The following is a 23,689-nucleotide window of genomic DNA, read 5'->3' on the forward strand; positions in this document are numbered from 1 at the left end:
GGCTCCACCAAGATGCTGACTCAGACGGATACAGACACCCACAGCCAAACGGTGGGTGGAGCTTGGGATCTTTTATGGAAGAATAGAAGAAAGGATTACAGGCCCTGAGGGGACAGAACTCCACAGGAAGACCAACAGAGTCAACTGGACCCTTAGGGCTCTCAGAATCTGAGCAATCAACCAAAGAACATACATGGGCTGGAACTAGGCCTCCACACACATGCAGCTTGGTCTCATGTAGGTCCTAAACAACAGAAATGTAGGCTATTCCAAAAGCGGTTGCCTATACATGGGATCTGTTCTTCTAGCTGGGCTGCCTTGTCTGGCCTCAATGAGAGAGGAAGTGCCTAGCCTCAAAGAGACTTGAAGTGCCAGGGTGGGAGGATGCCCAGGCCACCCAACCCACTCAGAGGAGAAGGAGAGGAGAGATGGGAGTATTGTAGGAGGGTGTGCCCATGAGGGGGACAGTGAATGTGATGTAAAGTGAATAATTTTAAAAGAGAAAATTAAATACATTTTTTTTCTTCACATAAGCTTCTCCTCGCTATTCTTCCTGGCTTTATTTCCATTTCAGCTTGATTTCATATTGTTCTTCCTGAGTTACTTTATTACATGACTACTTATTTCACCTCTGTGTTTGCAAGTAGACTCCAAGGACCTTGAATGTTGTTTCAATATTCAACACTTATTCTGTATGATGTCTCCTACATCTTGGTTGCTCAACAAAATATTTGCATATTCTCATTTCTGGTTGTTAGATCTGTACTTTGTATAGTTTTATAGATTAAATTCTGACTGTAGGAAGGAGGATTCATGCAGAAAATCTGTTGCTGTCTAGCAGTGCCACTGCCACTAAGGGAGAAGACAGGACTGGCAGCAAGTAGTGACTGTCAAGTGCAGCATGGCAAAGGGGGCCTTGGTGGATGGGATATCTACTCAGAGTTGTTACAAATTGAAGTAGGAACTGGGCTTTCCGTGTGCCAAGAAAGCCAACCTTTGAACCAGTAACACAGATTCCCAGATAAATGTTGTGAAACTTGGTAACCTGGGTTAAATATATGCACTCCCTATGAAGGTGGAAGAAGAGAACCAACTCCACAAAATGTCCCTGACAGCAACATGTTGTGAAATGCACACACAGCCAACATATACCACACACACAGACACACACACACACCCCACCACCACCACCACCACCACCACCACCACCACCACCACCACCACGTTATTTTTTTTTTAAAGAAAGCCAACTTCTGAGATGGGATTCTCCCCAAGCTGAGAAAAGTAATTCCAGAAAGTCAGTGGAAATTCACAGTTGAATGTGTAATTTTGAGCAGAAAACAACAAACATTTCCATAGGTGGGTGCTACATTCTTGGGCAGAGCTACAATGTCGACTGCAGGTATTTGTCATTTTCTGGATGGTTCAGATTGTCATGAAACCTATAAGCCTAGTAAACCTAACCCAGACTTTCCCCCCCATTCTTAAAGGCTTTCTACTTTACATGGTCCCACATCTTATTGTACCTGTCAAGTATTTCATATGTCTGGTGTGTCTTTAAGCAATCAAGTAGGGTATTAGGGCATCTGACTTTGGAAGGCATCTAGACTCATCATTATACAGAGCACACATTGGAATGCCTGACTTGAATTCTGGTCAGAGGAAGCAGCCAAGGCCAACAAGCTTGGAGGAATGGTAACTGTCATGTCGCATTTGCAAGGCTAGATATTGATTTAAGACACCCCCCACATAAATGAATTTATTAATTTCTCACCAAGAACATAGCCTACTCTTATATGGTTACAGAAGAGGCAACTGAGACAGATGGGCAGCAAGATGAAACGTTAAGAGATGGTAGAAATAGAATTTGGTTTCAATGATTCTGGCTCAGTTTGGGAAAGTTTTCTCTCCCTGTTTGATTCGTTATATATTTCTCTGTATTTGAACTTTCACTATTGTTTTGCTGATTAAACTTATTTTCAGTATTGTAGTCTATTGATGGAATTCTTAATATTATCTGTCTTTTAGGGAGAAGAGAACCAATGTCCATGTTTATAACTTGCAACATTTCATCTAGCTAAGTGACCTGGGTCTCTCAAATTCAAATCCAAAACAAATTCCTCTCCAAACAAAGTCTAGTCATGGATGCTATAAATATTTGGACTTCCTCGTGTCTTCCAAATAATAGATTTGAATATAGGTCAAAGAAAATTACGTACTCTGTGGACTTACCTTAAAGAAAAACTACAGACAGAGTGTGTCCCTGATCATTTCATCAGAGAACCTGCTGGAGTTCGTAGCTTGATGATTTAGGCAAGAATGACCAGGTACGTTATTTACCTGTGCATAGAATGGGAAGCTGACAGGTTTTGGTTGATTGAGCTTGGCGTGGTTCAGCTCAGGGAATGACTTTTGTGCTGACATCAAATAGCAGTGATTTTGTGTTTATGACAGCTATCAAATATAATGATATGGAATGAGACAGAATTGTGCCACAATAGCAATAAAAATCAACCTGGAAGGAGAGGTGCTCCATCTGTTTTGCTGTTACTCAGGGAGTTTGATTATGGGCATTCGATGCTGGCAGTCTGATGTTGAAATATCAGACTTTGTGATTCTCCCTAAGTGAAAGAGGGGGCAACCTGAACTGCTGTGAGCACAGAGGACTTGGACAATGACATATGTTTCCTGGAACAATGTCAACTGTTAACTTACACAGTCCACACTGGTAGTTGTTGTCTTGAGAGTGGTATCAATTGGTAGGGACCTTCCAGAAGGCTTGAACTGGCTGGAACATCTTGCTGGTGTTGAGACTGAGCAGTTGGCATGAAACTACTGTGGATTTCTAATTTTGCCTACTCAGTTGTTTTACTTACTTGGATGTTTGAATTGTCACTCATATGTTACTGAAAGATTTGTACAATACTTGTCTCAAGTGCTATGCCCTTCCCTAATAAAGAAATATACCACCATAACAAAAACATGACTAAATGATCCTAAAAGTCTTGTATATAGTGTGACTATGCTGTGACTATTTATACCTCTCCAATTCATTTATTGACATCCTAATAGTCAAGGTTATGGATGGTATTGGAGACAGGGATTTTGCCCATAAAAGGTTGGGCTGGAAGAGCCCCTTTGTCCTGTCTGCCACATTAAGACTCAATGAGAAAGTACTGCTTATGAAAAGCAGGTTTTCCCACCATGTGGCATCTTGATCTTAGGCTTCCCAGCTGTCAAATATCTGAGATTTTCCTGTTATAAGTCATTTAGTTCATAGTTCATAAGTCCTGAATTATGTAGATCTATGCAACATTAACTGTAAATGTAATATACTGAAGTATTTGAAACAGGAAATGTATGCATTACTATATTGCAAAAATCTAGTATGGTAGATATACACTCTAAAAGTTACATTTAAAGAAGTAAAATTTCCCTTTTTTTAGCTGCAGTAAAAGAGTAGAGGTCATCTCTTGGAACATTCAGAAATGAAGCAGTAGTAAACATTTAATAGGTCTCAAAATCTAACTCGTTTTTGGAGCTGAAAGAATGCTACCTCATGCTTAAATATGGAAGTAGTTCTGCTTATTTTGAGGTGCTGAGATATCCACTGAGCTGAGAAAAATATACCTAAGGCAAGAGACATTTGTTCAGATACTTGCTTTAAATATTTATTTTATAGAGAAAAGAGTTCAGGGTGATGATAGGAATCAGTTTATGTTCGATCTTTAGGTATCAATCACTGTAGACAAAAGGACATGAAAGGGATGTTGTTCATAAAATACTAAATAGGTTCTACAATGTCTATCATGCCGCTTTCTCTTTTTGTGTGTGTTTCTGTTTCTTTCTCTCCCTCCCTCCCTCTCTCTCTCTCTTTCTCTCTGCATGTGTGTGTGTGTGTGTCTGTTCTTACTGAATAGATTGGTATGAAAGTATCTATTAAATATGAATGATTTGCCCTCAACATATGTGGTCATGTCTAAGGCTTTTTAACCAAAGCAGGGAGTTCCCCTAGTAAATTCCTTCTCATATATTTTCCTGTTTGAGCTGAATATACTATATTCAAAACAATTTACATTTTTGGAACATTTATATACACATAATTGGAAATGATAACCTATATCTAAGCACAGATTCATTTCTATTTTGTGCTAAGGGTACTTTTATGTAGAACCTTTATTGTTCATGTATTTTGACTGTGACCTGCCGGATCAGGCAGAAATGGAATTTTATGTCACCATCATGTCAGCCATAAGAAGTCCCAGGCTTTTTGTAGTTTTGAATTTCATGTTTTAAGATTAGGAATAAGAGAATCGGATGCCCTCTTGGATCAATCTTTCTGGAAAACCATGGGTCTTTTTCCAACACTGAAGAATTAAGGGAGCAGCTCATTTCCTGTGCTGAGTATAAGACAAAAGTGTTATTGTCTTCTTTCAGATTACCAGTCTGTGGTGACTTCAGCAATATGATTCCTGAAGCCCTTTGTGCCTGAGTCTTAGATAGGTTTTTTTTTTTTCCAGAATTTGATTCTGTAATTGTCCTTCAGTGTCAGAAACCTTATTATCACCTTTGTTAAGGGATCAAGGTCCACCATGATTATTGTAAGCCTGAAGAATCACAGTGATTATGTACTAGAAAGTTCCATAATGTTATATACAACATGAATAGATTGAGAATCATAAGCCCTTTATTTCTTTAGGTCTTAGAGTCAATCAATGTCTGTCAATGTCTATCACTTTTTCCTTTCTTCTCATCTTCATGATTTACATTTGCATTCCTCTGAGCCTGCTTTCCTTTCAACCATGGATTCTGTATAACATAAAAGGAAAAAAAGCTTCTGGAAACTTTCATTTACACTTTTTTTGCAGGATAATAACAAGATTATCAACTACCCAATATTGTATATTTTTAATATTTCGGCAGAACATTGAATTAGATTTCTCTCTTAGTTAGTTTATGCTGCTATGACAAAATAACTGACATTGGATAGATTTTAAAGAATATAAGTTTATTTCTCACTCTTTTAAATGCTAAAAAATTCCAGTTCCAGGCATGGGCAAACTTGACACAGGGTGAAGTCCTGTTCTGTCTTCCAAAATGATAGCTTTTACTTCATCTTTCAGAGGACACAAAATAGTAAAAGATAAAGGGTCCTTTTTATAGTTCCTTCCAGCTATTTATAAGGCATTAATCTATTCCTCTGAATATTCTGCTCTGCTCTAACTTAGGCAACTAATGAGATACCTTTCTATCACAATGGAGAATAAGTTTCAATGCGAGATTTGGAAGGGAGAGACTCAAAAGATTGAAGTTTTACTGGCCAGTTTGAGTTACAGGCCTAACGCTGATGTTATCATGGTGGCTGCAGAGATGGAACTTGCTTCTTGGCTAGGCCATGAGCCTGGAGACAGAGACTCAGCTGAATCTCAGGGACTAAGGGATAGGCCTTTCTTAAGGAAAGTTGGTGTGTGAGAGCTAGATAATGGTAACTTATACTTGGAAGAGAAAACCCACAATGGGTATTCTTTGTAATTGTGCAAATGGTCTTGTGACTTTGCCATCTGGACTTCCATAAATTCTGGCTTCTAATAAGCTATGGGTAATGGGAGGAAACAGTACAACCGTATAGCATAAAGAAAAAGGAGTTAAAGCTATTTCTTAGACATGTTTCTCTGTGACTGCACAGATCAGACTGTGCTCTGTATGAGCGATCCATGCCTGGGACCAACAATAGTTTCCTCTTCCAGATTCTGCAACCTAGGAAGATGGTTGTCTAAGTGACATGGCTTTCTGCCAGGCCTAGCACCTAGGTTACTCATTCTATACATTTACTTAGCTTTACTCTTTCCTCTATAAGTAATCTTATTGAATTATTGCTAGAATCCCATATAAGTATGACTTTATTTTTCCTAGGTCTCTGATCTTTATCCATATGCATTATAATGCCTTTGAATGATGACTCTGAGGCCTTTTTTCTCTTCCAGTATTTTTAGTGGCAAACCAAATGTCAGACCTAAATGACATACCACTGTGAAGGGAAGAAAAGCCTTTTGGAAAGTGCCAGGAAGTGAATGTTATCAGAAATTGCCACCGCTCATAGATATGGAAGAAGATAAAACCATAAGAAAAACTCATTAGAGAAATGAAGGAGTCCCATGTATTTCACCCCAAAGCACTTACAGTTCTAGATGCTGTATGCTAAGTTTAGAGTTTGGACTGCTTCTAAGTTCATCAAAAATATTCCTCATACTCACTTTCCCATGATCCATTTCTGTTGCCTATTGTTAGCCCACACCAGTGATGAACCTGTGTACTTTTAGAGAAGACAGTAAGGAATGGGGCCTAGAAGAATCATACTATGTGGATAGAGGTGGAGCCTGCATTTTAGCAGGGAAAGGCAAAGAGGGAAGGAAGGAGAGGAGAGAGAAACAGAGACAGAGACATAGAGGGAGAAAGATACAGATACAGAGAGAGAGAGAGAGAGAGAGAGAGAGAGAGAGAGAGAGAGAGAGAGAGAGTCAATCTAAACTGGAGTTTCTAGAAAGCAAAAAGGAAATATGCAGGAAAATAACCTTAAATGGCAATGTGGCCCATGCCTGTGACTGGCAGAATTTCCATTTGGACTCCTCTAAAACATGGGATTCAGTTTCAGTGGTAGGTTGCTGATCCTTGAGGATTTTAGTTTGGTTTAGTTTGCAGCTCATTCTAAACCCTGATTCCTCTGATTACCACAATTTTTAAAAAAGACCTATCTGTCTATCTATCTATCTATCTATCTATCTATCTATCTATCTATCTATCTATCTATTTGATGTATATGAATGCACTGTCATTGTCTTCAAACACACCAGAAGAAGGGATCAGATCCAATTACAGATGGCTGTGAGTTGTTATGTGGTTGCTGGGAATTGAACTCAGGACCTCTGGATGAGCATCCTGTTCTCTTTACCTCTGAGCCACCTCTCCAGCCCTGATTTTTATTTTTTTTAACCTATGCCCATGTGAAAGGTGAGTTACAAAGGTAGACTAGTTGGGCATGCATTGGGAAGTAAGCTGTGAGGTATAATGGAAAACAAAACAACTAGAAGGCAGAAGGTATATCAGTTTAGTCTAGTCCCTAATTTTTGATTTGTTTTTATTTATTTATTTATTTATTTATTTATTTATTTATTTATTTATTATATGTAAGTACACTGTAACTAGCTACAGGCACCCCATTAATAGAGCATCAGATCCCATTATAGATGGTTGTGAGCCACCATGTGGTTGCTAGGATTTGAACTCAGGACCTTTGGAAGACTAGTCAGTGCTCTTAACTGCTAAGCCATTTCTCCAGCCCTTGTTCTGTTTTATAAGTTTGTTGTTTGAGAATTTTACAAATGTATACAACCTATGTTTTTGATCAAAACCATTGCTATTCCTTCCCTGTCCAAATCTACATTACTCTGTTTTGACATGATTTAACTTGCTGAGTCTTATTGCCCTAAACTATAAAGTGGAGGCAATGCCACAGATGCTATATACATTGTAAAGCGATTCTGAGACATAAATGCAGATCTAGAAATGAAAGTCTGTTTATTATGAAGTGTTTTGTTTTATTTAAATGGCTAGACAGAATGAAGTTTCTATCTGTTTACAGTCGGTATTTTGAGAGGAAAATATATTCATGCATCTACACTTTATCTTAGCTAAAGGCTGAAAAATAATATACATGCATCTCTATACAACAGTGTGATAAATATGTGATCATGCTATGTCTGTGTAACTTGGAAAGTTGTTTTAAGTTTCTTACCCTTGCTTAGGGTGATGTTTTCAGTATTGGTCCCTTTTTGTTTAAACAACAATCCAATAGTTTACATATCTTTTGAAATTAATGATCCATGGAGCTCTTGTTTGCAAAGATAACAGTGGATGAGATTATGACAAAGAAATCACATGTCATGTTAGTTAGGTTTATTATTGCTGTGCAGAACACAATGACCAAAATAACTTAAGGAGGAAAGATTTATTTGGCTTATGCTTCCATATCACTGATTAACTCAGGACAGTCACTCCAACAGGGCAGGAACTTAGAGGCAAGAGCTGATGTACAGGCCATGGAAGAATGCTGTTTATTGGCTTATTCCATATGACTTACTTAGCTTGGTATGATTTGTTTCTTTTTTTGAAAATTTTATTAGATATTTTAATTACATTTCAAATATTATCCCCTTTCCTGGTTCCCCTCTGAAAATCCCCATCCCATCCTGCCTCCTCCTGCTCCTTAACCCACCCGCTCCCGCTTCTCTGTCCTGGCATTCCCCTACACTGGGTCATTGAGCCTTCACAGGACCAAGGGCCTCTCCTCCCACAGATGTCTGACAAGGCCATCCTCTGCTACATATGCAGCTGGAGCCCTGGGTCCCTCCATGTGTACTCTTTGGTTGGTGGTTTAGTCCCTGGGAGCTCTGGGGTTTCTGTTTGATTCATATTGTTGTTCATCCTATGGTGCTGCAAAGCCCTTCAGCTCCTTTGGTCCTTTATCTAGTTTATACATTGGGGAACCTGTGCTCGGTCCAATGGTTAGCTGCAAGTATTCAGCTCTGTATTTGTCAGGCACTGGCAGAGCCTCTCAGGAGATAGCTATATCAGGCTCCTGTCAGTAAGCACTTGTTGGCATCTATAATAGTGTCTGGGTTTGGTAATTGTATGTGGGATTGGATCTCCAGGTGATCAGTCTCTGGATTGCCTTTCTTTCAGTCTCTGCTCCATATTTTGTCTCTGTATCTCCTCCTATGGGTATTTTGTTCCCCCTTCTAAGAAGGACTGAAGTATCCACACTTTGGTCTTTCTTCTCTTTGAGCTTCATGTGGTCTGTGTATGGAATCTTGGGTATTCTGAGTTTTTGAGCTAATATCCACTTATCAGTGAGTATTCTTTTGTGTGTTCTTTTGTGCCTGAGTTACTTCACCCAGGATTATTTTCAAGTTCCATCATTTGCCTGTGAATTTCATAAATTCATTGTTTTTAGTAGCTGAGTAGTACTCCATTGTGTAAATGTACCACATTTTCTGCATCCATTCCTCGGTTGAGGGATATTTAGAGTGTTTCTAGCTATTATAAATATGGCTGCTAAGAACATAGTGGAGCATGTATCCTTATTACATGTGGGAGCATATTCTGGGTATGTGCCAAAGAGTGGTATAGCTGGGTACTCAGGTAGTACTATGTGTAATTTTCTGAGGAACTGACAGACTAATTTCCAGAGTGGTTGTACCAGCTTGCAATCCCACCAACAGTGGAGAAGTGTTCCTCTTTCTCCACATCATCACCAGAATCTGCTGTCATCTGACTTTTTGATCTTAGCCATTCTGACCTGTATAAGGTAGAATCTAAGGGTTGTTGTGATTTGCATTTCCCTGATGATTAAGGATGTTGAACATTTCTTTAGGTGCTTCTCAGCCACTTGGTATTCCTCAGTTGAGAATTATTTGTTTAGCTCTGTACCCCATTTTTTTAAAATTTTTTTAAATTTTTTATTTTTTATTCGATATAATTTTTTATTTACATTTCAAATAATTTCCCTTTTCTGCCCCCCCCTCCCTGAAAGTCCCATAAGCCCTCTTCCCTCCCCCTGTTCTCTCATCTACCCCTTCCTGCTTCCCTGTTCTGGTTTTGCCCTATACTGCTACACTGAGTCTTTCCAGAACCAGGGGCCACTCCTCCGTTCTTCTTGTACCTCATTTGATGTGTGGATTATGTTTTGGGTATTCCAATTTTCCAGGCTAATATCCACTTATTAGTGAGTGCCATGATTGATCTTTTGAGTCTGGGTTACCTCACTTAGTATGATGTTCTCTAGCTCCATCGATTTGTTTAAGAATTTCATGAATTCATTGTTTCTAATGGCTGAATAGTACTCCATTGTGCATATATACCACATTTTTTCCATCCATTCTTCTGTTGAGGGATACCTGGGTTCTTTCCAGGTTCTGGCTAGTATAAATAGGGCTGCTATGAACATAGTGGAGCATGTATCCTTATTACATGCTGGGGAATCCTCTGGGTATATGCCCAGGAGTGGTATAGCAGGATCCTCCAGAAATGACATGCCCAGTTTTCTGAGGAACTGCTAGACTGACTTCCAGAGTGGTTGTACCAGCTTGCAACCCCACCAGCAGTGGAGGAGTGTTCCTCTTTCTCCACATCCTTGCCAACACCTGCTGTCTCCTGAATTTTTAATCTTAGCCATTCTGACTGGTATAAGGTGAAATCTCAGGGTTGTTTTGATTTGCATTTCCCTAATGACTAATGAAATTGAATATTTTTTAAGATGCTTCTCAGCCATCTGAAGTTCTTTGGGTGAAAATTCTTAGTTTAGCTCTGTACCCCATTTTTAATAGGGTTATTTGGTTTTCTGGGGTCTAACTTCTTGAGTTCTTTGTATATATTGGATATTAGCCCTATATCTGATTTAGGGTTGGTGAAGATCTTTTCGAAATTTGTTGGTTGCCAATTTGTCCTTTTGATGGTGTCCTTTGCCTTATAGAAACTTTGTAATTTTATGAGGTCCCATTTGTCAATTCTTGATCTTAGAGCATAAGATATGTGTGTTCTGTTCAGGAGCTTTCCTCCTGTACTGATTTCCTCAAGGGTCTTCCACAGTTTCTTTTCTATTAGCTTCAGTGTCTGGCTTTACATGGAGGTCCTTGATCCATTTGGAGTTGAGCTTAGTACAAGGATATAAGGACGGATCGATTTGCATTCTTCTGCGTGCTGACCCCCAGTTGAACCAGCAGCATTTGTTGAAAAGGCTATCTTTTTTCCACTGGATGTTTTTAGCTCCTTTGTCGAGGATCAAGTGGCCATAGGTGTGTGGGTTCATTTCTGGATGTTCAATCCTAGTCCATTGATCCACCTGCCTGTCACTGTACCAATACCATGCAGTTTTTAACACTTTTGCTCTGTAGTATTGCTTGAGGTCAGGGATACTGATTCCCCCAGAATTACTTTTGTTGTTGAGAATAGTTTTAGCTATTCTGGGTTTTTTGTTATTCCAGATGAATTTGAGAATTGCTTTTTCTAACTATATGAAGAACTGAGTTGGGGTTTTGATGGGTATTTCGTTGAATCTGTATATTGCTTTTGGCAAAATGGCCATTTTGACTATATTAATCCTGCCAATCCATAAGCATGGGAGACTTTCCCATTTTCTGAGGTCTTCTTCCATTTCCTTCTTCAGAGTCTTGAAGTTCTTGTCATACAGATCTTTCACTTGTTTAGTCAGAGTCACACCAAGGTACTTTATACTGTTTGTGGCTATTGTGAAGGGTGTCATTTCACTAATTTCTTTCTCAGCCTGCTTATCCTTTGAGTATAGGAAGGCTACTGATTTGCTTGAGTTGATTTTATAATCTGCCACTTTGCTGAAGTTGTTTATCAGCTGTAGGAGTTCTCTAGTGGATTTATTTGGGTCACTTAGGTAGACTATCATATCATCTGCAAATAGTGATAGTTTGACTTCTTCCTTTCCAATTTGTATTCATTTGACCTCCTTATATTGTCTAATTGCCCGAGATAGTACCTCAAGTACAATATTGAAAAGATAAGGAGAGAGGGGGCAGCCTTGTCTAGTCCCTGATTTTAGTGAGATTGCTTCAAGTTTTTCTCCATTTACTTTTATGTTGGCTACCGGTTTGCTATATATTGCTTTTATTATATTTAGGTATGGGCCTTGAATTCCTGTTCTTTCCAAGACTTTAAGCATGAAGTGATGCTGAATTTTGTCAAATGCTTTTTCAGCATCCAATGAAATGACCATGTGGTTTTTTTCTTTGAGTTTGTTTATGTAGTGGATTGCATTGATAGATTTCCATATATTGAACCATCCTTGCATCCCTGGGATAAAGTCTACTTGATCATGGTGAATGATCGTTTTGATGTGTTCTTGGATTCGGTTGGCAAGAATTTTATTGAGTATTTTTGCATTGATGTTCATAAGGGAAATTGGTCTGAAGATCTCTTTCTTTGTTGGATCTTTGTGTGGTTTTGTTATCAGCATAATTGTGGCTTCCTAGAAGGAGTTGGGGAGTGTTCCTTCTGTTTCTATTTTATGGAATAGTTTGAAGAGTATTGGTGTTAGGTCTTCTTTGAAGGTCTGATAGAATTCTGCACTGAAACCATCTGGTCCTGTGCTTTTTTTGGTTGGAAGGCTTTCTATGACCCCTTCTATTTCTTTAGGGGTTATTGGACTATTTAGATGATCTATTTGGTCCTGATTTAATTTTGGTATTTAGTATCTGTCTACAAAATTGTCCATTTCCTCCAGATTCTCCAGTTGTGTTGAGTATAAGCTTTTGTAGTAGGATCTGATGATTTTTTGAATTTCCTCAGTTTCTGTTGTTATATCCCCCTTTTCATTTCTAATTTTGTTAATTTGGATACTTTCTCTGTGCCCTTTGGTCAGTCTGGCTAAGGGTTTATCTATCTTGTTGATTTTCTCAAAGAACCAGCTCCTGGATTTGTTGCTTTTTTTTATGGTTCTTTTTGTTTCCACTTGATGGATTTCAGCCCTGAGTTTGATGATTTCCTGTCTTCTTCTCCTCCTGGGTGAATTAGCTTCTTTTTTTTCCAGAGCTTTCACATGTCCCATTAAGCTGCTAGTGTATGCTCTCTCCTGTTTCTTATTGGAAGCATTCAGGGCTATTAGTTTTCCTCTTAGAACTGCTTTCCTTGTGTCCCAAAGATTTGGGTATGTTGTACCTTCATTTTCCTTAAATTCTAAAAAGTCTCTGATTTCTTTCTTTATTCCTTCTTTGGCCAAGGTGTCATTGAGTAGAGTATTGTTCAGCCTCCATGTGTATGTGGGCTTTCTTTTGTTTTTGTTGTTATTGAAAACCACTCTTACACCATAGTGATCTGATAGGAGGCATGGGATTAGTTCGATCTTTTTATATTTGTTGAGGTCTGTCTTGTGACCAATTATTTGGTTGATTTTGGAGAAGGTACCATGAGGTGCTGAGAAAAAGGTATATTCTATTGCTTTTGGGTGAAATGTTCTATAAATATCAGTCAAATCCAATTGGTCCAAAGCTTCAATTAGTTTTACTGTGTCCCTGTTTAGTTTCTGTTTTCCTGATTGGTCCACGAGGAGAATGGAGTGTTGAAGTCCCCCACAATTATTGTGTTAGGTGCAATGTGTGCTTTGAGCTTTAGTAAAGTTTCTTTTATGAATTAGGGTGCCCTTGCATTTGGAGCATAGATGTTCAGAATTGAGAGTTCTTTTTGGTGGATTTTTCCTTTGACCAGCAAGAAGTGTCCTTTGTGTCTCTTTTGATGACTTTAGGTTGAAAGTCAATTTTATCTGATATTAGAATGGCAACTCCGACTTGTTTCCTGCGACTATTGGCTTGTTAAATTGTCTTCCAGCCTTTTACTCTAAGGTAGCTCTTGTCTTTGTCTTTGACACTGAGGTGTGTTTCCTGTATGCAGCAAAATGCAGGGTCCTGTTTCCTTATCCAGTCTGTTAGTCTATATCTTTTTATTGGGGAATTGAATCCATTGATGTTAAGAGATATTCAGGAATAGTGATTATTATTTCCTGTCATTTTTGATGTTATTTTTATATTTGAGTTTTTATCTTCTTTTGGGTTTGATCAAAGAAGGTTACTATCTTGCTTTTTCCAGGGTGTAGTTTCCCTCCTTGTATTGGAGTTTTTCTCCTATTATTCTTTGCAGAGCTGGGTTTGTGGAAAGATATTTTGTAAGTTTGGTTTTGTCATGGAATATCTTGGTTTCTCCATCGATGGTGATTGAGAGTTTTGCTGGGCATAGTAAATCTTGGCTGACATTTGTGTTCTCTTAGAGTCTGAATGAGATCTGCCCAGGATCTTCTAGCTTTCATGGTCTATGATGAGAAGTCTGGTGTGATTCTGATAGATCTTCCTTTATATGTTACTTGGCCTTTTTCTTTTACTGCCTTTAATATTCTTTCTTTTGTTTATTACACTTGGCGTTTAATTATTATGTGAAGAGAGGTATTTTTCTCTGGTCCAGACTGTTTGAAGTTCTGTGGGCTTCTTGTATATTCATGGGCATCTCTCTCTTTAGGTTAGGGAAGTTTTCTTCCATAATTTTGTTGAAGATATTTGCTGGCCCTTTCAGTTGTAAATCTTCACTCTCATCTATGCCTATAATCCTTAGGTTTGGTCTTCTCATTGTGTCCCGGATTTCCTGGATGTTCTGGGATACACGCTTTTTGCATTTTGCATTTTCTTTGACTGTTGAGTCAATGGTTTCTATGGCATCTGTCTTCGGCATCTGAGACTCTTTCTTCCATCTCTTGTATTCTGTTGTTGATATTTGCATCATGGCCCCTGATTTCTTCCCAAGGTGTTCTATCTCCAAAGTTTTCTCCCTTTGTGATTTCTTAGTTGTTTCTATTTCTGTTTTTAGATTCAGGATGGTTTTGCTCAGCTTCTTCATTTTTTATCTCCCAACACGATATATATGAAGTATGGCTCCAAATATGGCATAAAAAGCATTAATAGCAGGCAGTAGAATTTTCCGGGAATCCTAAAATTACAGGTTCCTTTTGTTTTTTTAGTCACCCTGGCAGGACAGTTGGATTTGAAACAATAGGCTCAGATTAGAAGATATTTACATTTGAGGAGCCTCATACAATGCCCTTGCCAAACAGGTGGGTGTTGGGCAAGCTAGAAAGAATTTACATTTGAGTTGGTGCAAAGCTCAAAGCTACCTCCCTCACCCCAAAGGCCAGGCTTTCTGTCTTTTGAGTTGCTAATTTGCAACTGAATTGGATACCTCAGGGACAACCACAGACAAGTTAATCCTGTTTCACCTTTAACACTTAATTTTGTTTGTTAAATGGACAGGCTGTCTCCACCCAGGCTCACCTGGATAGAAAGATCCAATGTCTGTTAAAGACCCCACCTAGGGAGTCTTTGACCAAAACAACCTTCTTAGCTTATCCAGGTGTGATTCTGGATACAGTTTATACTTATTACTCACAGAGACTCACCAGTTAGTTCACCGGGCTGGGGCTAGGGAGCTGCAGCTGGAGTTGATTGCTGGGTGCCTAGGGAGACCCTGGGCATGGCACAGAGAAGAATGTGGCAGATGGACTAGGCGGAGGTGCTCTTCAGAGGATAGTGCAGGCCAGGCAGCTTCCCAAGTTCTGCAATGCTGCCATCTTTGTCCCTTAGGTTAGGCACGGGAGCCGGCCTTCCCCAGCTCCCGAGCTAGCATGGCAGTGGGGCCACGATGAAGAAGCAGTTTAACAGCATGCACAAATTGGCCAACCAGACGATGGGCAAACATCCTATACTGCCCGAGAAAACTGAAGCTTTGACAGATGAATGTGATGCTTAATTTGAGATGTTAACTTGACTGGACTAGGGGATACCCAAAATAATACACTCAGATCCCCAAACCATCTTGGTGTCTGTGTGTCATTTTCGCTGTACCCATGCCTTCCTGGACCAAAAGGATCCTGGTTATCCCGCAGCTGAGTTTGGACTGCAGCAAAAAGCTAAAGAAAGAAATTTCACCTGAGGACTCTCAAATGGATGAGAAGCACCTAAAGAAATGTTCAGCATCATTAGTCATCAGGGAAATGCAAATCAAAACAACCCTGAGATTTCACCTCATACCAGACAGAATGGCTAAGATCAAAAACTTAATCTGCTGGTGAGAATGTGGAGAAAGAAGAACATTCCTCCACTGCTGGTGGGATTGCAAGCTGGTATAACCACTCTGGAAATCAGTCTGGTGGTTTCTCAGAAAAGTGGGCATCATACTACCAGAGGACCCTGTTATACCACTCCTGGGCATATACCCAGAGTATTCCCCAGCATGTAATAAGGACACATGCTCCACTATGTACATAGCAGCCCTATTTATAATAGCCAAAAGGTGGAAAAAACCCAACAGAGGAAAGGATACAGGAAATGTGTTATATTTACACAATGGAATAATACCCAGCTATTAAAAACAGTGAATTCATCAAATTCAGGCAAATGGGTAGAACTGGAAAATATCCTAAGTGAGGTAACCCAATCACAAAAGAACACACATGGTATTCACTCACTGATAAGTGCATATTAGCCCAGAAGCTTGGAATACCCATGACCCAACTCACATATCAAATGGTGCCCAAGAAGAAGGAAGAACAAGGTATGGATACTCCGGTCCTTCTTAGAAGCAGGAACAAAATACCCACAGAAGGAGATACAGAGATAAAGTGTGGAACAGAAACTGGGGGAAAGACCATCCAGAGACAGCCCTACCTAGTGATCCATCCCATATACAACTACAAAACCCAGACATTATTATAGATGCCCACAAGTACTTGCTGACTGGAGCTGGATATAGCTGTCACCTGGGAGGCTCTGCTAGTACATGACAAATAGAGAGGGAGACACTCAGCCAGCCATTGAACTGAGCACAGGGTCCCCAATGGGAAAGCCAGAGAAAGGACCCAAGGAGCTTGCAGTACCATAGGAGGAATAACAATATGAGGCACCCAGTACTCTCAGAGCCCAGGGACAAAACCATCAGCCAAAGAGTACACATGGAATTACCCATGGCTCCAGATGCATAGGCAGCAGAGGATGGCCTTGTTGGACATCAAAGGGAGTAGAGGCCTCTGGTCCTGGAAAGGCTAAATGCAGCAGTGTTGGGTATTACTAGGACAGGGAAGTGGGAGGGGGTTGATTGGGGAACAGGAGGAGGGGAGATGGCCTATGGGACTTTCGGGGGTGGGAACCAGGAAAAGGGAAATCATTTGAAATGTAAATAACTAATATATCTAATAAAGAAATTAAGAAAAATAAAATAAAGAAAAATAAAAAATATTTGAATGCTCATGAAATTTACATTTTCATAGGTAAAATGTTATGGGAACATAATAATACTTTTTATACATAGTCTTTGCTTCTTCTGTGTGACCAAAGCCAAGAACTTTGAGTTGGAAACATTTACTGTTTTTCTATTTGTAGAAAAGATATGGAGGCATCTGAATAAGTGGTGCAACCAGGATTCACATCTGAGTTTCAAAGCCAAGTCTAGTTTTGGGCAGATAAGGACTGTTTAAGGTCTGGGGATGCATACAGAAGAGACGTTAAAGAACATACAAGGAACTCAGGGATGGGTAAACCAATAGGTTAGTTAAAGGGGCATTGCTTATGCTGGGTAGAAACTGCATTGGGGCTCAGGATCTGAGGAATGTCACTAACATCCAGATGAGACAGGAAGCTCAAGTTGTAAAACCCTGTGAAAAATGGTATTACAGCAACAAGTTTTCTCTCTAAGCCCATTTTAGATTTACATATTTCTTAATCACTAGCTATAGAGGGAGCCCAAGATTCATAAAGAATATCCAGATTAAAAGCCAAAATGACTTATATTCTGTGGCTTGTTATCAGGCTCTTGGAGAAAGATGGACTTCTTGTGTTAAAATAGAAATGGGATGTAGTAATCTGGGAGCTTCCCTAGTTCTGTTAAATAGGAACATGTTACCAGTAGAGTTGACAGTAGAATTTCTTCCATTCAGTGATATTGTAGGCAGTTTTACTACAGAAACACTTTCCATCTCAATACCTTGATCAGATGTGTTTGACATCTAGCTGAGAAGAGACTGCAGTGTAAGTGCACCTGCCTAGTGTGTTCCAGTGAGTACAAGTGTGGTCAGACTCCTCTGTGAGGTTGCTGTGCTGTCATTGGCACACTTAGACACTACTAGGGATATGTGGCAGAAGCTAAGCATATGGAATCTGATGGTTTCATTACATTCATTTTGATGTATTCTAGCAACCCTGGAACAGGCTAACTTGCCTTCTGTGTCACAGTAATATTTACTCATCTAAAAAATTAGGCTCAAAGTGAAAGGAGAAATGAGATGAAGCAGGCATGCAACATTGACTCCAGGGCTTGTGTCTACAGCAACATGGAAATCTCATTAGTGTTTCATTTTGTTCAGGCAAGTTTGCTTAAACTGAGTGTCAAGGGGATAGAAGTAGTTTTCTGTTTATCATTGGAGGAATTGAGGTGTGTGTGAGTGTGTGTGTATGTGTGTGTGTGTGTGTGTTTGTTGCGTACTGTATTGTATGTGTGTACGCATACTTGTATATCAGTACGCATGTGGATGATAGACAGTGATATTGGGTGTCTTCCTTGATTAGGCTACATTATTTTTGAGACAGAATCTCTCATTAAACCTGGCTAATTCAGCCAAAATAAGCTCCTGGGATCCATCTATCTTTACCTTCTTCGATGTAGGATTATACAGATTTCTGCTGTCATGAACAGATTTATATTTGGGTTCTATGACTCAGATTCAGGTCCTTATGCCTGAGTGGCAAGCACTGCATCAGCTGAGCCACCTACCTAGACCTCAGAATTGAGTCCAGCATTCGAATCAAACATAGCTTCTACCTCCAGAAAATCTAGTCTTGGAAAAGTCATAACAGCATCAAACAATCAAGTAGCAATCTTCACTATGGAAGACTGTGTAGAAGAGGCTTCTCTGTAGGAGAGAATGTTATAGGAGGATCTAATGCAGAAGTCAAGACATGAAGAAGTGGACATCTGTCAGATTTTTAGAATAGTATGACTTACAGAAGTCAAAAGAGAAAACAGGAGAGCTCCAGGAAGAAGAAAGCACATATCCAGTTGTCAGACAATGTCTCCTGACTCTCTAGTCCATATGACATCAATTTTAGAAGAAAAAGAGCTGCTTCAATCTTCCCTATGTCTTTTTGCACTTGACTGTGTTCCTAATATGATTAATATAATTTGTATAGATTGAGTTATTAGATCATAGAGTCAACATTCTTTTTTAAGAGATATATGCTTCATGGGACACAAGGAAACACATAATATCCAATATTCTTAAAGTCTGTATGAATTCTTAGTGTGCCTTTTATGAGACTTGAAGCCTGGGTGGGAAACTTTAGCATCTCTCTGGGAGTTTTTATGCTACTTGAAGATGAAGGTGACCTTTGGGATAATATGGAAGACTAAAAGCTGACTGCATGTGACTAGCAAAGGAGAGGAATAACAAAAGTAAAATATCATTCCAAAGAAATGTAGAAATACCTTCAGAAATTCAACAGATAGTTACAGGATATCCAGATTTTGTGGAAAAATCCATATGTGAGAAGAAGTAAATAAAACTAGAAACTATTATAGTCTTGTATTTCCCCTGAGGATAGATATGAACTAGTAGATTTTTCCCAAAAGTAATTCAGATGGCCCTTGTAAAGAGACTGATCTAAAGTGCTCTTTATCCATGGCTTATCCTGGCAACTTTGGCAGGTTCATACTCTGAGAAACCTATGAAATACCTATAGCAAGAATGGAAGAACTTCAAGTCAGAACTATTTAGTATTTCATGACATGAGAATCTGGTCTGAGTAATAGACTGGAGTGGTCTGCATAGAGACAACCTCATGCCATGTACCACATGAGGTGCTGCAAAGGGCCTAATATTCATAGTCATGCCCAGAAACTACATATATCCAGGCCCTACAGGGAACAATATGAGAGCACACCTGACACCTGTGCCTATGACAAGGACTATAGATTTTGCACTTCCACTAAGTTCTCTTTTCATCACTTTGATATTAATCTAATTTAACTTTAATTTCAATTTAGTGTTCCAGCTTCATCTTGTCCTCGCTCCTTTCTCTACTCACTGCCCCATTTTTTTTTTGATAGGATTTTCCAAGAACACATATCTGCCTAGAGTTGATGGTCTCATTTCTCAACCTTTTGAATGCTTGGACTGTTCTAGATTGCCCAATTGCTCACTTAATTGCATTGCTTACCATTGTCTCTTCATTCTACTTTTAGCTGGACATCTCTTATCTCTTTCCTTTTCTCGAGTTACTTGATCCTCTTCAATTTTTTTTTGTTGCTTTCATATCCATTGCTAATCTTTCTCTTTTTATCTCATAGTAATCTTATTCTTTACTTACCCTAAATTGGAGTCGGAAATGAATTATTGAATCATTTATTAATGTATTTTAATAGGTGGCATGTTCTTCAGTTGTGATTGCTTGTATAGTTAGCATTGTATATGGATTAGACCTGAAGATGGAGTCTGGTGCCTGAGCATGTGGGATAGAAGATTACCTACTCAGGCACACCTCTATAGCACTTTAGAGAAACAACACACCAAGCCTATGCAACCCAGTCCAGTCAAACATTGAAAATCCTTTCACTCAGAGGATGGCTTTTTAAAAAAATCCAATGAATAGCTTAATCTGAGATGACCAAATCCCAAAGCAGATACACAAATGACAGGAAAAAAGACCCAGAGCAACATGACTCTCTGAAAACTGTTAATTCCACAGCAATCAATCCCAATGAGAGGTATATGAAATCATAAACAAATGATTCAACCGGATAATTATAACAATGTTCAGCAAAATAAAGCAAGACTTGAATAAACTCTTTATTGAATGTATGAAAATTTGAACAAACAGTTAATGAAATACAGTTAGTGCAAGATATGAAGTGAAATAGAAATACTGAAACAAATCACATTGAAATTTCTGAAGTGAAAAGCTCATTAAGTCAAAAAGAGAAAGCCTCACAGATAAAATGGATCAAGGAGAAGGTAGAATATCAGAGACTGACAACAAGATAAATGATTTAGCAGAGTCAAACAATGGCAAACACAAAGATGAATAAGAAAAATATGAAAAGAGGACATGACTTACAGGACACTATTAAAGGTGTAAACTAAGGAGAAGATCAAGCTAACAGTGTCATCTTTTGTTGACTTGTACAGATCTTGTCTTCTGGACCTGGGATCTGTGGAGCTGAGCAAATGTATTGGATTACAATCTGATGCTGGGAAAAGGATTACTTTAGTGTACTTTTATGTTCAAATGTAATAAAGAAGGCAGTGATTCATGGAAGATTGTTTGAGTTAAAAAAACATGATAAGAAAAACATGTAAATACATGTCAGCAAGTACATACTAAATATTAACAGAGGACCTCTTCCCTAGAACTTTGGAAGGAAAAAGTGCTTGAATCACAATTATATGATACATACTAAAGATTTTGTTTAGAAAAGCATGAAATCAAATCAGAATGCTATATCCAAATTCAGGATATCCTGACCAGATTGTCTTCTATAGCTATGATCTGACATCCAACTAGAATAAACATGTCTTATAAATTCACTGTAAATATTTGTCACACTAGGCATGAAATCGTGTCCAAGAATAATCCAGGGAACAAAATGCACCTGGGGTAGAATGCACTCTGCCTTTATTATTTTTTCCTGGAGCCTCTCTCATAGTTCCCTAAGACATTGTCATTGTTTTGAGCATGTTGTGACAAAAGGCCTAGAAAATATATTCAATAAAATAAACAGAAAGTGTACCAAATGTAAAAAAAAGGGGATGATTTGATGATGTTATGGAGAATGGTCACTGAATATTTGAATATTTGGTCATCCATTGGTGAAACTGGTTGGAAAGGATTAGGTGGCATGACCTTACTTGAGGAGGTAGTCTAGTGGGGATAGGATAGAGACTTTCAAGTTAGTCCTCACTCTGTCTTTCATGCTCATGAATCAGATGCAAACTCTCAGCTACTGACCCAGCAGCCATGGCCACCTTTTTGCTACTATGCCAATAGGTTTCCTTGGGATTAAAAGGTTTCCCTAAAGAGAAGGAAATGATCAAGTGATAAAACAGTACCCATAAAATAGGATTAAAAAGCTTTCCTGAGTACATAAGTAATAGAGTGTTAATGTCTAGAATGTACAAAGAACTCAAAAGTCTAAATAACAAGAACTCACACAGCCATGTCAATAAATGGGGCATCAAATAGATGATTCGAAAAAATAAAGAGATGATCAATAAACACGAAAATATTCAGCATCTTTTTGTTTCAAGGAGGAAAAAAATTGGAACTACATTGAGCTTTCATTTTCCCACTTCAGTTCACATGATTGCCATTACGAAACATTTAAAGAGGCCAGGTGGTGGTGGTGGCAGTACACGCCTTTAATCCCAGCACTTGGGAAGCAGAGGCAGGCGTATTTCTCAGTTCAAGGCCAGCCTAGTCTACAGAGTGAGTTCCAGGACAGCCAGGGCTACACAGAGAAACCCTGTCTCAAAAATTCAAAAAAAAAAAAAAAAAAAAAAAAAAAAAAAAAAAAAAGAAAGAAAGAAAGAAAGAAAAAGAAACATTTAAAGAATGTTTGTGATGGTGTAGAGAAAAGGCAACTTTTATATACTGCTGGCAAGAATGTAAATTAGCCCAGTCACGATAGAAATAATTGGAAGGGTTCATAAAAAAGATAAAAATACCACTAACATATAACACATCTGTAAGACCTCTTGGTATATATCCAAAGGATTCAAAGCAAACATATCACAGAGAGATTTGCATATCCATTTTACAGTAACTCTACTCAAAACTGCCACATTATAGACCAAGTTTAGATGCCTGTCAACAGGTAGATAAAAACACGTCTCTCTCTCTCTCTCTCTTTATCTCTCTCTCTCTCACACACACACACACACTCACACACTCACACTCACATACTCACACACAGCAGGAAGTCAGGTGAGACCCATTTGTAAAAAGAGCAAAGAAGAGGAAAGGACAGATTCTGTAAGAGAAGGTGGGGGAGGTCTGGAGATGAACATGGTTAGAAGCCAGAGTATTCATTAAAAAAATGTTTAGAAACCAGTACATTTCAAAGTATTATATTTATTTAAAAAAATAAATGCATGGCAATATAGTTGACTTACAATTGTTGGGAGGATTTGGTGAACTACATAGTGATTCTGGATGCTTATTGATTGAATAGTTTTGTTTCTTTTGAGACAGTCCTGGACTTTCGAAGTTAGCTTGGTCAGCTTGGTTAGTACATATATTATCTTCCTAGACTCTCTGCTTAGCATTTTTTCCAGCCATTCCTTTTCTTTCAAAACCATTATTGCATTATTAAGGAGTCATTATTTATATGTGCCTGGTAATTACAAAATAGTTCATCTTGCCAGGTGCTAGAAAATAAACAAGACAGGATTTTATATTGCTAATCCATGAGTATTAAAATGGATTGGCGATTAGGGAGCTCACAAAAATCTGCTAATTATTGTTACATTAAAACCTGACAAATAAAATATTTGTATACTTGCCATTTTTCAGGGTTTTTTTTGTGCTATTTTGGCTCGAACTCTGTCTCAAAGTAATCCTCATTTTATTGTTGTCTGTGACATAAGAACTGCCCACAGGAAGTCTATAATACTTCATGATATTAGGAAATAAGTTTGTGCCAGTGACTGAATTGGTATTTTGATAGTTGATGCCTCCCCAACCTGAAATATGTTTATCCAGGCACTCATCTGAAGAGTGTATCATATCCTTTATAGTGTTGTGAAAAGATATAAGTGTGGCTATTAGCTTTGAGAGAGAAGTGATCAGAGATAGAGGACACAAGAGACCTATTGGCTCCTATGACTGACATCAGATTCCATCAGATGGAACCATGGTGCGGTTAGAAATGGAAAAATGGTATCTTAGGAACACCCTCCCCCCTCTTCACGTTAGAAATTGGTCATTGACAATTAATAACATACTGTTTTCCTTTATTGTTATATATTGGGGTCCATGTACACTGAAATAATGTGAGAAGGTGCCTTTGAGTCAAAACAGCTGGA

Source organism: Apodemus sylvaticus, chromosome 2 (assembly GCF_947179515.1).
Source record: "Apodemus sylvaticus chromosome 2, mApoSyl1.1, whole genome shotgun sequence".
Lineage (NCBI taxonomy): Eukaryota > Metazoa > Chordata > Mammalia > Rodentia > Muridae > Apodemus > Apodemus sylvaticus.